This window comes from Plutella xylostella, chromosome 18, assembly GCF_932276165.1.
Source record: "Plutella xylostella chromosome 18, ilPluXylo3.1, whole genome shotgun sequence".
Lineage (NCBI taxonomy): Eukaryota > Metazoa > Arthropoda > Insecta > Lepidoptera > Plutellidae > Plutella > Plutella xylostella.
In genome coordinates, this window is record NC_063998.1 from 3,388,646 (window position 1) to 3,402,638 (window position 13,993).

At 37.2% G+C, this 13,993-nt stretch overlaps 1 protein-coding gene and 1 long non-coding RNA gene across 5 annotated transcripts in view; one reads left to right on the top strand and one right to left on the bottom strand.

Moving 5' to 3' along the window:
- Window positions 1-13,993, bottom strand: part of LOC105388857 (G-protein coupled receptor moody) — a 38,074-nt gene that overhangs the window by 21,193 nt on the left and 2,888 nt on the right. The gene's annotated exons all lie outside the window — the stretch shown is intronic.
- Window positions 3,514-5,384, top strand: LOC125489862. 2 transcript variants are annotated; one of them, XR_007267291.1, is made up of 3 exons: window positions 3,514-3,627; window positions 3,793-3,977; window positions 4,991-5,384. It is a non-coding gene; the product is annotated as an uncharacterized LOC125489862 (long non-coding RNA). The 2 variants fall into 2 exon arrangements; XR_007267290.1 differs by having other exon boundaries at window positions 3,521-3,977.

Genomic DNA, 13,993 nt, shown 5'->3' on the forward strand with positions numbered 1-13,993 from the left:
GATATGCTGATATTTTCGTGGAAATCTTGGAATGTTCTCCGAATTACTATGCCGGCGTTGAATGTTAAACAGGAAGGCAGGTATATGTAGGAAGTAGTAGGTAGTTTGTAAACTTGTGAAATATAAATATAACGTCAATAGCACTTATAGTTATTATGCTTGTGAGTGAGTAACTATTGACGCAAAACAACTAGGACTGCTTTACATCAACCTTTTAGTTATATGTACCTAATAGCGCTAGCGGGATAAAAATTATTATCATGTATAAAATAACACTTTTGCCCCTCCTCTAGCTAGGTACCTACCTAGAATTCTAATTATGGATATTTCATAGGCAAAGTGAAACTTACAGGAAAAGCTATAAATCTTAGAGGTATATTCTTTACTTACCATATTTACAACTTTCTTAACGGGTACAATTTAAATCATCACCAAAAAAAATAATTGTACGCTAATACATTGCACCAAAAAAATAAATTAAAACCAAATTAATTAAACCAACTCCAAAATCGAAATCCCCAAAAAAAACGTTTACGTTCCAAAATAAATAAACACGCCTCCAAATAATTGCAAGTTTACAATAGAAAATCTTTTTCGTCGCCAAAACGGATAAATCATCACCAAATTATGCTATACTAAAATATAAACATTGACACCAAAACTAAGTGTTCAATTTTTTTTTATATCACCAAATTATCCTACCCAAAACAATATCCTAACTATTATTAATATTATAAATGCGAAAGTAACTGTGTATGTCTGTCTGTCTGTCTGTTACTCTTTCACGACAAAACTACTGAACGGATTTGAATTAATTTTGGTATACATATGGTATAGACCCTGGGAAAGAACATAGGCTATTTTTATCCCGGAATTCCCACGGGAAAAGTTTTTAAGGCGAACCGAAGCTCGCGGGAGCAGCTAGTATAGTATAAAGGTAATCGATTACCTGTTAATTTTAATATGTAGGTATTTGCGGCTCTACGAGTGGTGCGGCATAAAATTTGAATTCGCGCGATGCTTGTGGACGCAATGTATCAATGATGTCTAGTACATCGACCTCAATACATCGCGGCAAATTCTGGACAAGGTCAAATTTGAGCGGCGCCATCCCCCCACGCCCGCATACTCATATACATACATATACCTATCATCATCATGATGATCAGCCAATAATCATCCACTGCTGGACATAGGCCTCTCCCAAGGAGCGCCACAACACTCAGTCCTCGGCCTTCCTCATCCAACCACTACCGGCTGAAACCCGCCTAAGGTCGTCAGTCCAGCGGGCAGGAGGGCGTCCCACGCTGCGTTTGCCTGTTCGAGGTCTCCACTCGAGAACTCGTCTACGCCAACGGTTATCGGTTCTTCGGCAGATATGACCAGCCCACTGCCACTTCAGCTTGCATATTTTGACAGCTATGTCGGTAACCTTAGTCCTCTGACAGATAACCTCATTTCTGATATGATCCATCAGAGAAACCCCAAGCACCAAGCACTTAACTATAATAAATTGTATTTCAATTCCTTATTTCTATAGAATTTATTGGTACATGACAGAATTCAAACCCTCGGCCACACGGCCACACGAATGGGAGTCGAGATGGCGTAACGGATAGATTTTACTAGGCACATACTAATGATTTAATTAATTCATAAAGCAATTTAACAAGTGACTTTGTTTTGGGGTAAGCTATTGATTATTTGGTATAAACTTTTTTTTTATATTTACTTTTACTTTTTTGGTTAGACAGGATTATTAAAATGATACTGATAAAAGAACATATTGGTTACATCTATTTAGCGATGATATACTTTATTTGGTTTGAAATAAATTTTAATGGTGTCAATATAGTTTTACAGTATGCAGTAAAAAATAATTTGGTTCATTTCAAAAATATTTTGGGAAGCATGATTTGGTGATGATTTATCCGTTTTGGCGGAGATTTCGAATTTATTGGCGGCAGTATCATATAATTTCTGGTGGAGGTTTAAATACAAGCCTTTCTTAACTGGCGCTATTAAGCCCAACTCCATTCCTTGCACTCATAAATTGAGTCAAAGACAATGAGCACCAATTAACTAATTTATCACCCTGTATATGCGCTCTATTGAAAGCAATGAAGCTCATTTCATAGAGAGGAAACGCCTACGGAGAATATCCTTTTTAAGATCATCCTGTGAGATCCGGGTAGCCCATAAATAGTGGTTTTTTAAGCGAGATTTAAGTACCGTGTTAGGGTGATATAGTACTCGTAAGTTTGACATTCTGGGATAGTAAGTAGCTTATTTTTGCGTTAATTTTAGTGGCGTCAACCATGTCATGCTGAGGTTCTGTTTAACTTGATGTTCTCATTTGTGAAACCGACACTATAAATACGAGCATAATGTAGGTAATGATAAACAGTAACTTATCTGTGATATCATAATATTCATTTAAGGATGTTATGTAGGAATTCATAATACTAAACTTTACATAATTTATAATACAAGTTACATTACACTGGCTCGAGTTGATAGGTATGTGAATGTGGTCTATGTGGATTTTATATAAGTAGACCATTGAATATGACACCCATTACCTATTTTACATTTAGTTATTACCGTGATAAAGAGTCCCACTTGACTGTACAGTCAACTAAATATTTTACTTAACTGTTTGCGTTGCCGCTTTGAGGTAAATTTATCTTTTTTGTTGACTGTACCTGGATCTGTACAAATTCTTTTACAATGTTGACGATATGTGCACATTTATTTAGCAACTTCACTCCTATTTGTTCAACTAATTATGTTATCTAATTAAATCAACAGAGTCACAGTGAAACCACCGCTCAAACTTGTTTGACAAGGTTCCTATCACTTTCAACTTCATTAGTATGACAAATAACCTGCTAATCCAGCATAATTAGGTATGATATATGAAAGAAAATTATTGAAAAAAAAATTGTTCGTATTTATCTTTTTTTTTGAGTCAAATTCAACTTTTCATTCATATTGTAGTATACTTTGTGTGAACTTATGTAGTGTCGTTTTAGGAATTGTTAAGTTACTGTTTACGTTGACTCATTGACTCACAACTTTACCTGAGGACTAGAGAATGTGTGAGTCAGCTATGATTCAGCGGATCAATGATTAGGAAAACTGCAGAAGCGACACGGCAAATATCTCGGTTCTTAGTTACTGTTTGACCTTGTAGGTATATATGTAGAAGGTATAGGTATCTACAGTTAGTTTAAAGTTTGCTATATTTACATAATTTCGCACAGTAAATAATACTTTGCTAAGCTTAAATGATACATCATATAAGGCTTAACAGGCACGTGTCATGTAGTAAATTATTAAGTAGATAAGGTGACGAAAGTAGCGAAGTTTTGAGTCCAAAGTTTATTTTTAATAAAATTAACACTAGAGTGGGCGCGTGGGCTACAGGTGTAGACCAGGGTATGATTTTGTTGTAAATATCTCGAACGCGCGGCACTAGCGCTCCCTCCCCCCGTGTATTCCTTCCTCACGTCACGAACCCCCGCGTCCCCCAGCAGTGTGCCCACTGTCCCGGCACACGGACACCTGAGGAGCACAGTGGCTAAAGTTGCTGGGCTACGTATGTAGCCCGCGCGACCGTTCTAGGTAAGTGATTTTTTCTGATTGTCTGTTTTATTTTTTGGATTAAATCTGTTTTTATGCACATTTACTTTTATATAAAATGTATAATCATATTAATTGATTGTTTTTTTCACTTTGTTAGTTATATTTTGGTCTTAAAACACTAAAAAATCATTTGAATCATTTTAGGTAATAATGGCGATGAACGAAGGTCAAATTCGGAGATGGCTTATGGAAGACGAGGAAAATAGTGATAACTTGACGGTAAGCGAAGAAAAAGGTCCTATGGAACCGTTAATTCTTTCCGATAATACTCATTTATCGGAGAGTGAACAATAAGTAGAAGATTTGGACGAAGATGATGTGATGTGAAGGTATGGAGATGCTGGAGGTGGTAGAGCATCCCCATGCAAAGGGAGGATCCTCCGACCAGGCCGGGTGGTGTGGCCTGGCGGGCAGCTGCCCAACGGTTAGCGTTGGGGATTTCTATATATTGCAGAGTAGGTGAGAAACTTCGAATGCGCGATGTAGGATTTTCATAGTAATTTGCGTAGTTCCCATACATCCTCTCTGTATTGCATTCCGAGCGCCATCTGTTGATCTTCGTCTGAACTAGTGGCTAGGAGTCCGCCACATCACTCCCCCACCGAGACCGGAGGGCGATAGTCTTCAGTGCAGCCGAGAGTCTTGATTGCCAGCCAGTGCCGCGTAGTCCGCAGTGAGTCGGGACTGTGAGTGCGGTGAGGAGTCCCCAGTGAGTCGGGGTGATGCTGCAGTGGCGATGTCCACGGTGAGTCGGGATGAGCCTGCAGTGGAGCATGGTGGCAGAGTGCTGCGTCGACCAGGAGAGGATGGCTCTGCTTGCTGACCGGCCGAAGTGCAGTGGTGCTGTGCCAAGTTGCTGGTGTGGGTCGAGGGTGTGACCAGGCCTGCGTGTTCGCTGCATGCTGGTGGTCATGATGCCCTTTGAGACCGGATGCTGGTTGGTTGGCTCCAGGGGCTGCTTGCTGAGAGTTCTGCTGCACGGCTGTTGAGGTGAGGAGAGAAAGTCGATGGAAGATGGCGTGGAGGCTGCTCTGCGGGTCTTCAGAAGGCTGCGCTGATGTTCTTCACGGGGTCACCAGTATGGAGATGCTGGAGGTGGTAGAGCATCCCCATGCAAAGGGAGGATCCTCCGACCAGGCCGGGTGGTGTGGCCTCGCGGGCAGCTGCCCAACGGTTAGCGTTGGGGATTTCTATATATTGCAGAGTAGGTGAGAAACTTCGAATGCGCGATGTAGGATTTTCATAGTAATTTGCGTAGTTCCCATACATCCTCTCTGTATTGCATTCCGAGCGCCATCTGTTGATCTTCGTCTGAACTAGTGGCTAGGAGTCCGCCACAAAGGTACCATCATCATCATCAGTTTTGATCAGCTACAAGTCCTGGAATTTTATGAAATGGAGTAAATTTCCACCATCTGCTACTATATTGTAAGAAACTATGATCTGTTTATATGTTTTGTGTCCTAAACTAAAAAAAAATCTGATTAGTGTGATGGTCCCAAATAATATCGATATTTAGAAGTATGTTTTTAATTGTTAAAATTTTTGTTTAAAATTAGAAAATTTTCATACGTTTTTTACTTTAAAGTTAAAAAATAAATATGATACTTGAAATGTAGCAAAGTGTTTTACTTTTCAATCAAATATCTGTGCTTATGAGGCATTACAAATGGGCTACACATGTAGCCCGCGCGACCATCCCAGGAGTTAAATGAGCGCGCCTACTCTAGTGTTAATTTCATATTTTTACTAAACTTAACAACACTTATAAATTACAAAGTTCTGCGAAAATGTGCATAGTTATTTGGTGTCAAAATTCTAGTGACACAAAGGGATGATGATCTTTTTATTGCCAAAATCTAAGAAGGACATAATAATTTACAGTCTTCGGGGAGAAATAGCAGTTCACGAATGTCGGATACGTGCCTCCGGCGAAGTTTTATATTAAAAATCTTGATCGTGGTCATGAGCTCTACTTTATTACATTTCCCGTGAGATTCGTGACGGTTTTAAAGGGTTCTCTTAGGTTCCGAGAGAGGTGAATCGTACCTATATTATGTATCATCTTCAGTGTTCAAATGCAGTTATTCAATTTCTCAAAATAATAAGAGTAGTATACTTTCCATTCATTGATGAATTGTCAATCTTTTTTTTAAGCATGTCGGTGGCGCACACTAGAGCTAGAGGTTTGTCACCGTGGTGACAGAACTAGTTAGTCAGATACATTGACAAGGGAATAAAGAGAGGACATGGCATATCCACGAAAAAAATGCGCCTACCTAAACTTTGGTTTCAATTAAAATGGCGGCTTTTTTCTTGAAAAATGTAAATAAACAAATTGTTTGACAGCTGAAATACCTTGTGTTTGGATGTCAATCAAAATGGCGACCGGTCGCAATGTTGTAATTTTAGGCAAAGACAAAACTACTGTTGTCCTTTTTTACGTAGGATAACACCAATAAGTTAAAAAGAGACGACGATATATTTTTAAGTACCGATTTTTATGCCAGGTCCTCTCTTTATTCCTTTGTCAATGGTCAGATAGAACAGCGTCAGCCTCTGACTTTTAAGGTGTGGCGGACGCAGACTCAATTCGTGCACTAATGACAATTTAAATTATTATTGTGATAAACTAAAAGTTAATTGATTTAAATATATCTTTATATCACTCAGCACAGGCAGGTAATAATAATGTACACTGTCCATTATAGTAGTTTATTCTTTGCCGCGTTCACCTAATCCGGAAGACATGCGAGTATAGTCATGTATTTATGCAAGAATGTTATACATCTACCACATTGTTTACATCTGTCATCTGTGTTATTCTAATAGGTATATAATACAAAGCGCTAAGCGAGTAATACTTATTAAAAAAACAAAAGTTTATATTAAATTGACGTACTTAATTTATAATATTTTACCTATGCGAATTTCTCAAATCATTTTAACCATTCATAAAGTGTAGGCCACCACGCGTTGTAGGGTCGACCCGAGTTGATCAATCAACATCATTATATAAATTTTATGGCAACTAAACTGTATGTTTTAGTTAAATAACTAAAATAAATATACCTAGTATTGCAATATGAAAACACTGGAAAGTCCGAAAATAGCAATAGCAATTAATACATTAATGTTTACTTCGCTTAATCGCTTGATAGCGATTCCGATTAACCTATATTTTTTGCACATCACTATCTCTCTACGACTGATGCGGTAAAATGCGCTTGTATAGTATTTCTCTGCGACAACGAATCAAATAATGTACCTATGTTTGATGTTAAAAAAAATATTTATTATAGCTCTGCGGCCGCACTTGTATGTTTAAATTTTAAGGCACCTCTGTGGTAGTACCTAACTATCTATTTATGCACACAAAAGTTATAATTATAGTTATTTAAAAACAATATCGGACATTGTAAAATATCCATCACGACTTTACTAAAACTTTAAATATGCCGTTCGACATACAATACACCAAGTCCGCGTTGTTCTATGTACGGTCAGCTGCATAAGTACACTTTTTTACCTTGTCAAACTAACTATATACATAACAATCCGTCAATGTTTGAAGAACAGGCGGCAGTTTGTGAGTTTGACAAGGTATAAAAGTGTACAGCTACTTATGCAGCTGACTGTACACAAACGATCAATTTACCTATATGCTATTGCAAAATAACATTGATCTTCTGACAGGCGGTAGCCAAATATTGCCGTGTCACTACCAACAGAGAGGCTTAATCGGAATAGCTCACCGCAGCTCAATCTATTTTATACCCTAAAACCGCCTTCGTATGGTTGACTTCTGTTTGGGTAGATGATCAGACCGTCTAGTAAAGGTTTGATAGATTGTCGATAACTATAAAAGTTTCAGTTTTCTCGTATACAAAGTGGCGCCTCTAGCTGAAACTATCATGAAACTATTGACAGATAATGTATGCAGAGGACAATAAAACCAAAACTTTTTTCGTTTACGTAATTTGCAAAACCCGTACTAGAGGCTCAGGTAACAAGCGTAGACAAATGGTGATCGCTTGGGAATGGCATCCGCATCCAAAATGAAGCGGCTTGAGGCTTGGTGATGTGGAAACATTGCGGATTAGTAGAGCACTCAGGTGATGGATCGATGCGCCCATCTCGAGAACAGTTTGAGAAATCGCCATCGATTTTAGTAATCGATTCCGCTAGTGTGATCTGGTGGGAAGTGGCTCGGTGCAATTTGTTTGGTGACTGCGGATGCTATGGAGATGGATATGCCAATTTGATGGGAATGTTATTACATGTAGCGGTTCTGTGATTGGTCGATTCATGGGTAATTTTCTATTTTACCTATCTACGAACGAAAAGAAGTGTTTTGTTATGTTATTGATATATGTCTTGTGACCGCCTGCATATAGGTACTACCTATTAGGTAGTATTGGTAGTTCTGTAATGAATGGCCCTGTTTGAATAATTTGATCAGCTGTTTACCAGCTTTACTGTGGATCATCGCAATAGGTATGCTCATTTAAAAAATATAAGTTAGTGTTAGTAATTGTATTGTGTAAATCAGAAGTCATTCTCGGTATTGTATAATTTTTCCGTTTTACGGTAACTTCGTCTTTTCGTAATTATGTTCCACAAACAAACAAACAAAATTAGCATTTCAGAAAGAGCGGATTCGCTCAAAAGACCATTTTAGCTAAACTTTTAATACTCGTACATCTCAGATTGAGATAAACGAGTATTCTTCGTACGGAAATGTTGCTGACTTTCTACATTGTGGCGTAATTATCTAGAATTCAGCTCTTGTTTTCGGGTTAATTCTAAGTGATCAATCTTTGTTCGCAACATTTTGTTTGTGTGGCAGTAATGTTAGACCAGCCGTCTTGTGCTGGCATTGAGACGCAAAGATTTAATAAAAATAGACGGGACAACTCCTTAATATCCTGAATGTTTTTTTTTCTTTCTTCATTTATTTCATACGAAGGTTTAGCTGGGACAGATATTTGTTTAGCTAAACCAAGCGTTTTGGGCTTTCTAGCTCATTACTAGAGGACCAGTGATAGTGACTTATCAATTTATTAGGTATATACAAATAAAATAAAAGGTAAAATATGTACAATGGTTATTCTGTCCGTCTATAGGCACTACTGTACTTCTTAGGAAAAAGGGAAAAAACTTATTTTTATACCAATCTAATCAATAGAAAGGCCGATAAAATTAACAGCAATCGTAGATTACACAGGAGTTACACAGGCTATGCCTTAAAATAATATTCATGCAATACTCGTTTAATGTTTGTTATTGCTCTTTCGATATTCAATACCACAAACACTACGGTTGACTTCACGGCCATTTAGTAACTACTGCATTGCCTAAAATTGCCAATATATGTACTTACGTATGCATAAGTATATTACTAAGTCAATAAGGAGACATAAAGTTTCGCAACAGGTAGTTGGGGTAGACATCTTTACACCTGAGCAGAACTCGAGTATGAAATGCAGAGCTGTGATTGAATGGACGTTGAGTAGGACTTATATTTGATTTAAGTTCATAGTTAGGGAGACGTTCTCAAGTGAAAAACGGGGCTATACTCTCTGCTGAGAAATACCGATACACAATTTACACACATAACCTAAAAACAAAGGAAGCAAAAAGTAAACTCAAGCTAAAGCATTCTTCTAAAGCGCTTGGAATCACCTCGATGTGTTTACAAAGTATCGCATCTACTCGCATTTGATCTGTGTCGGATAAAAGGTTTCAGCTATTTATGGTGTTCACAATTTGCTTACACTGCCCGATTCGAGTCTGCTCTCTTTAACCACCTACCGAAAACAAGGGGTGATATATATTTCATGCGTTACCTTATCTGCCTATGTTTGTGTCTGTCTGTTTCTCTCCCTCTCCATTGTCTTACACGGATGCACGGAAGGTAAGACCACAAGACGCGTAAAACACGACATATAAAAAAAATGCGTCGTTCTATCTCTCAAGTCCGTTTAATGCAAAAAAATTATAAGTGTTGTTATGACCGTCTTGCAACCCATGCTGGATTCTTCGACCATTATAATCAAAGGCTGGATTAATGCAGTCCTGAAATTGATAGCCTATTTTGAATGCAATTTCTGTCGTTTCAAATGCGCATAAAAAAAGTACCTAATGACTAAATTATTATTTTGTGACATTTAACTGTCAAAAATTTACATCAATTTTGTCACGACATTATCACAAAATTTAGCAGACTCGGCGCTAAACAAGTGCTCGAGTGTTTTCAATGTTGTTGTTCTAAATCCCCGTTTTGTTTGGTTTTGTGCCTTTTCTTGGAATTTTCGCCTCGTGTTTGCGTTGTTTGTTTAGCTAAATACTTATTGGTTTACATAATTAAAAGCCTGAATTCAATGTTTTAAGCTTATTGAGGTTAACAGGTTGAGACGTAACTTTTTGAAACAACCATCGAAAACATTAGTTTAATATTTGGTCAGCTGGGAAATCCTACAATATTGGTTAGGACAACCCATTAAATATTTTACAGATTGTTATAAGTACCTATATTTTTTATACATGACCTACTGTATTTTGTGTAATTAAGTAGGTATCATGTAAAAACCTGTACATGGCGAAAATTCTAGTACTAGTAGTCCAAAAATGTGCGTGTATAATGTGCGAAGACCTTAATATTGTCACATCTCTGCTTGTGACAACAACGGATGTTTCATTCCACGCTGCATAAATTGGTTAAGTTACGTGTATCGATAGCACAAAAACACATTGGTAATATGCTTATTAGTTATAACTTATTACGTTAGTAAATGAATCACCATAACGCAATGGCTCATTATGATAATTGTGCGCCGGTTCATACGGCAGCGAAGCTCGCCTGCATTTGAATAATGGTATTACGAGCAGAGCCCATTATGATTTGTGTTCAACAAGAATATATCTAATATTGTCATTAATACCGCATAGTTATTTGTAGTGTTCAGGTACTGATTCTGTTAGGTCACTTTACTTCATTATTAAAGAAATATCACAAAGAGATTACATATAAATAAATTATCGCCGTCGTAAAATAAAAGAAAGACCTAGCGAATAAATGAGAAATGTGACAGAAAGGATAAATAAAATGGCCTACCTACCTATCATAATTTGATTCCTTGCAGTCCACAAAATGTTCCCTTACGCTGAACACTGTAACGGCTACTCAGCTATACCACAGTTCCGAGTGAACTCGTTCCAACAATTTATTAATTGTAAATTGTAAGGATGTCAATGTCCAATTGAAGCTGACACTCATGGGGTCCTCACACCAAGGACATCCGTCCCCTCGGACATTTGAGGGTCACTCTAAAATACGAAAAACGTGTGTCCCGTTGTATAAAGGTAGCGATTACATGACAGTCTCTCATCGTTTGTTTGTTATTAAGCTAGAGCAATCCTCTAAAAGCTGTATTACTAAACGTGTCCCTCACTCATATATCGCCCAATTTCATTGCTGCTTCCGGGCTTCCGTTATGTTAGCTTAGCTATAGGATTTAAATCTGTATAAGGGTGCTTTTACACCAGAAATGCGCTGCTATGGATGCGTTTAGTATCCACCAATCATATTCATTGGTCCACATTGTTTAGCACTTATTGGAACGGATTTATCTCTCACTAGCCTTAAAATGTTTTCCCGTGGGAATTCCGGGATAAAAAGTAGCCTTAGATGTTCTTTCCCAGGGTCTAGACCGTATGTATACCAAATTTCATTCCAATCCGTTCAGTAGTTTTGGCGTGAAAGAGTAACAGACAGACAGACAGACAGACACAGTTACTTTCGCATTTATAATATTAGTTAGGATCATCGCAGAATAGCTGTATAGAACATAGCTGGTGGAAAGGCCTTATACGTATATTATAATTTTATATTATACCAACATAACAGCGATACTGAAGCATACAGTCTATGGGGAATTTGGCCCATTTCGTCATGTTTGACTAGCTGTAACTCTGACTGTAAATATATAATTTTATGATTTAAATCACATTTAAAAAAATCTACTACTCAGGTTTTTCATTTTAGATTTTTATTGTCTTACTCTATTTAAATTATATTTTTTAGTCTGGTGACTGGAACCGTGCGCGTCTGACACTGCTACAAATTGTGGTTAATTGTTGTGGCTCGGCCGATGCGGGCTGTATCAGATCATATGCCCCTGGTAATTGGAACATTGTTTTTAAAAAAACTTCGATAATAACCTACATCAGCCAATAAAGTTTTTTTTGCTAAATTCGTGTTAAGATTTTTTTTTGCACTCCCATACAATTTGATCTCTGTACTTACCTCCTGCAGGTTGACTGGTAGAAAGTCCACCTGATTGTACATAATTACTTTTGTATAATATTGTGCAATAAAATAATAAATAAATAGACTGTCGATCGAATGGTGTAGTGATTAGTGACCGTGACTGCTAAGCCGAATGTCCAGGGTTAGATCCCCGACTGGGGCAGATATATTTTAAAAGACAGATATTTATATACGGGTATTATACAATACAATACTCTTTATTTGCACCAAAATAGAACAACATACAAAATAAATAAAAACTTAAAAATAAAATAGGACAAAAAGGCGGCCTTATTGCTTATAGCAATCTTTACCAGACAGATTAGTATTATCAGATATGTCAGCTGTCCGATACCTATATTACAGGATCTGCCTAGCTTGGGGCGCTGACCGGTCCCCATCATCATCAGCCAATAATCATCCACTGCTGGACATAGGCCTCTCCCAAGGAGCGCCACAACACTCGGTCCTCGGCCTTCCTCATCCAACCACTACCCGCCACCCGCCTAAGGTCGTCAGTCCAGCGGGCAGGAGGGCGTCCCACGCTGCGTTTGCCTGTTCGTGGTCTCCACTCCAGCCCACTGCCACTTCAGCTTGCATATTTTGACAGCTATGTCGGTAACCTTAGTCCTCTGACGGATAACCTCATTTCTGATACGATCCATCAGAGAAACCCCAAGCATAGCTCTCTCCATAGCACCATAGACCGGTCCCCACATATCATTAAATAAACCGATGTTTTACTGGTGGACATAGGCATTTGCCAAAGAACATCTACTCTATCCTCGGCTTTCCTCAATAAGTACAAATTTTTTATGTAGCGATAACAGTGTTACACTGCTGGGCAAAACACCTCTCCATGCTTATTCCACATCACTGTTGTCGCACCGACCTACGTATAATATGAAGTAATAATTTTACTTAGAACTTACTAAGAAATTAATGATTAATGTTTTTAGTATTTTGTTTAAATTTTACTTACCTCGTTAACATGAATGCTTACCTACATGAATTTCAATACGGTAGGTCCCTACATGTTAACTATCGGTTTTTATATACATACATCTTTAATTAAATATGTAAAGTACTTGAAACAAAATGAGTAAGGTAATTAATTACTTAATTACTACTAACTAATTATTGTTAGTTTCTGTGCTGAAAACTTCAAGTTAAATACAACTTAAGTGTGCTGCGTCGCTGAGATAGGCTGATTTGTCATCTAGTAGGGGTTAAAAAGTAGATTTACTCAAGTAAGAAACTGGGCCTTATTCACGTTTGTTGGTAAGTGTAGATTATTTGGGATATTTTGTAATATCCACCTGCATATCAATTTATTAGGCCAAAAGTGTTAAGTATTAGGTACTTTTGGTTAAGATATTATTGGACTAACCACAAAATCTAGATAAGTACACTTTCAACATTTCAATTGAATGTGTGGAATCTAGTTTAAACTTTTAGATACCTGTTATCGATGGAATAATAATTTATATATAATACCCAACATTATAAATAAGTACTTAATAATATAATGTTTTATCGAAAATACACTGCCATTTAGAATTGAATTATGTTTCGTATGAAAAACTGAAAATTATAATTAATCGATTGAATCGAATCGATTTATAGTGCATTTTATGCGCAGCATAACAAACAACTGATTATCGACTTACACGTTTACATGGTTTCACTTTAGATTTTAGAATCCAGAGCTCTAGAGGCAATGAATGATAATCAATATTCTTATATTGTAACCAATGTGGAAGAGCGGAGCCTCTTGATACAGGTATTGTATTGTTTACTTAAAAGGAGACTCCATTTACTTGTAAATATTATGATTATGTTGTTAAAGGAAATAAATGATTTTGTATTTGTATTTGTTTAGGCAATGAATGAATATAAGTACAGATGTTTCCACATGCAAAGCACTTCTTTATTTCCAGGTCGGTTAAAACATTTAAATTTGCATCAAATATTATTATTGTATTAGGAGTCGGCCAAAATAAAGAAACTTACTGTTCTTATAATAAGTTGATA